Genomic DNA, 3073 nt, shown 5'->3' with positions numbered 1-3073 from the left:
TATAATACATTAAAATTTTAGATTATAATAAATTAAAAATTAGATTATAATAGATCAAAATTAAATATAATAGATTAAAATCAATTGCACAAGTTAAAATGATGATTACTCTCGACGAAAGTTCCGAGAACCATTAAGTTTGAGAAAATGGAGACAGGTGAGCACGTAGAAAGGCTCGTTACTTGTCTTGATATACTCGATCTGAATCCGTCAGGTAGACACGCGAAAACTGGATGAACCGGATATAACCATTACACAGTGTAACTTTCATGTGGAGTGCCCGCATGAAAATTTCCGTGAATTCAATGAATTCCAGCCTTTAATAAAAAAAAAAAATGAGATACAAAACCTATTCCGGCATCATCTAGTCATTCGGGAATCAAATCCTATTGAGAAAGCGAGAGGATGGACGTTATATTAAATGATGAAATATCGAGCGGAAATGATGGAACGGCAATAACTTTATAATTACCTCAAAAAGCTTCGAGATAGTAGCATGATTAACCTATATTCGCTTCAATTTACATAAATTAAAAGAAGAATTTAAAAGGACCTGAAAAGAGTCAGTTAATTATTGTCAGTAAAAAAATAATCGATCATTTTTCTTAATCTCTTTCTTATATTTCTTTTCCTTTATTCCCGATATCTATTTTATATTATTAATCATTACTCAAATGCAATTTTAAAAGATGCAGATTAATTAATTAATCATACATAAAATCTAATATAAAATTTTAAATTGAAAGTGAGAGAGAAATTCAAAATGAGAAAGAAATTCAAAGATTTTTAATCCTAAAATATAATATATATTTAACAAATAGAGTCTAGAACAAATCATTGTCTTCAAAAAATGAAAGATAGATGAAAGTTTAAACTTAAAATTTTTTTAGGAGCCACTATGACGAAGATATTCTATTTTACGTTACGGAAGAGAGATGTGAAACGTTTCTTAAATTTTACAAAATTATGGGAAAAAGTGAAAAAAGTTCCGTGACAAACCGTATCCTAAACTGAAACGGTCAGAAATCCGAATGTGAAAGTAAGAGACCCTCCCATAACTCTCTCCTCTCACAGTTGTTCATATTTGCTGTGTACATACTTTACCACACGGATGGACTGTTTACATCAACGTAATATGATCGAATCAACAACGGATGGTTGAGAGCTTCTCGCGGAAACAATTAAAAGAACTTTCCTCTTTGGCCGTGGCCTTAATAAATATTGCATTTTGACACTTTGAAGCGCAAGAAAACGATTGTAATAAACAAACAATAATAGCCTACCTGTCAAAACAAATTTCACCGTCGGAAGTTTATTTTGAGAGCAGACAACCTGACCTCGACCGCGTTAATTATTCTCCTTATTTCGCAAACATTGCATCTGTCGTGGGATCCATTACCACGTTTCATCACGTTAGCGTTAACATTTTATTATGAATTTCCAGATACCAATAATTTTGAATGCCTTAAATATTGATACTGACAATAATCAGAGCAAATTGAAAGAAAGCGAAATAAGCCACGAATTATTGTAAAAGTTTTCACAGAGAAATGGTACAATTTTACAGATTATAGTCGTACTTCCTCTTGGGAATGATGCAACATGAAGTAGTTACTCTCTGCGTAGCAGGTTGACTACGCAACATTCGCGCTATATAATCTCTGCGGTAATACATTTAGGAATCATAACTGGCGAGTAGCATCATACATATCGATCGATGAAATCGACATTTCACGAGACATTCATTTTTCCATTCTTAAAATTTTTGAACATTATTATTTAAAAGCGATTTAATACACTATTCCGTGGAATAATAAAACATACTCGTAATTTTACAGTAATATATAATTTTACAGTATTATATTTGATAGATTTGGTATTCTCAAATGAAATATTTAATAAGTAAACCATATATATTTTATTATGTATGATATTGTTTTCATTTTGCTGTTAAGAATTTATATTACCAAACTGCAGAAATTTATAAATATACATTGCATATCATAAAAAAATTAAAATGTAACAAAAATTTATATTTACCAATTCGTAAAATGTGTGCCCTGCTTTCTTTCAGTGACACAGTTGATATATGTATAATAATTAATTTTTATTAAGCTATGGTGGACATGGGCTAAATGGAAACCAGTTTTTCGTATACTAAGTATCATTTTTTTACATCAGAGAAAGTATGGATAAACAAACGAATTCATTATAAATGGGTTTGTAATTTTCATTTGTTTCTAAATTTTAATGTAATTATAAAATTTAATTACAATAAATTTATCATAATTATATGCTTGGAATAAAACAAACGGAATAAAATAGAAAATAATTGCTTTTTTGTATCTTTACTTAACATAAGACTGTAAAAAAAAAGAATTATATTATATATCTTTAATCTAAACTTATGCGCTTAATTTGTAAGTTACAATCTAACAAAGTAGAAAATTGAATATATGTATATGTTTAATATTGAATTTTAAACATTTATTTTAAATTTACTTGTATTTCTACGTAAGAGAGAAAGTAGTTTCAATTATATATGAGATAAAACCAATGACTTTGATCCGTGAGAAAATCCAAGGAAGGAAAAGGCGAGCTCCCGATTGATTCTAAAGGTCGCTCGCGCAACAATGGATTTGCCTCTCCAGTTCCGTGTGTAATCGATTGCGGCTGCACCCATTCCAATAAAAGTTAAGACGCTGATTATCGATACGATAGGCGTTGTCCGCGAATTTGTGCGCGCATCTGAAAGTAGGTTACGCGACGAATTCAGAGAGACTTCGATCTAGAAAATCTAATTTGTATGCATTGTAACATGAGTTACACAGATAAATGGAAGTTATTATCATAAATGCAAGAGATTGTACAATGTTTCCACATAATAAAAATTCTACTGAAAAAATGTGATATAATACGTGTATGTTTGTAGATTCCATTTGAAAAAATGAGAAAGAGAGAGAGAGAGAGAGAGAGAGAGAGAGAGAGAGAGAATAGGATTTTATGTTTCTTAACGTGAAAGCTAATAGGAATGTAATTTCATACTTTCAATAATAAAAGAAAGAATAATAAA

Source organism: Atta colombica, unplaced genomic scaffold, assembly GCF_001594045.1.
Source record: "Atta colombica isolate Treedump-2 unplaced genomic scaffold, Acol1.0 scaffold35, whole genome shotgun sequence".
In the NCBI taxonomy this organism is placed as follows: Eukaryota; Metazoa; Arthropoda; class Insecta; order Hymenoptera; family Formicidae; genus Atta; species Atta colombica.
The sequence above is the reverse complement of the archived record's forward strand: the minus strand, read 5'-3'. Positions refer to the sequence as shown.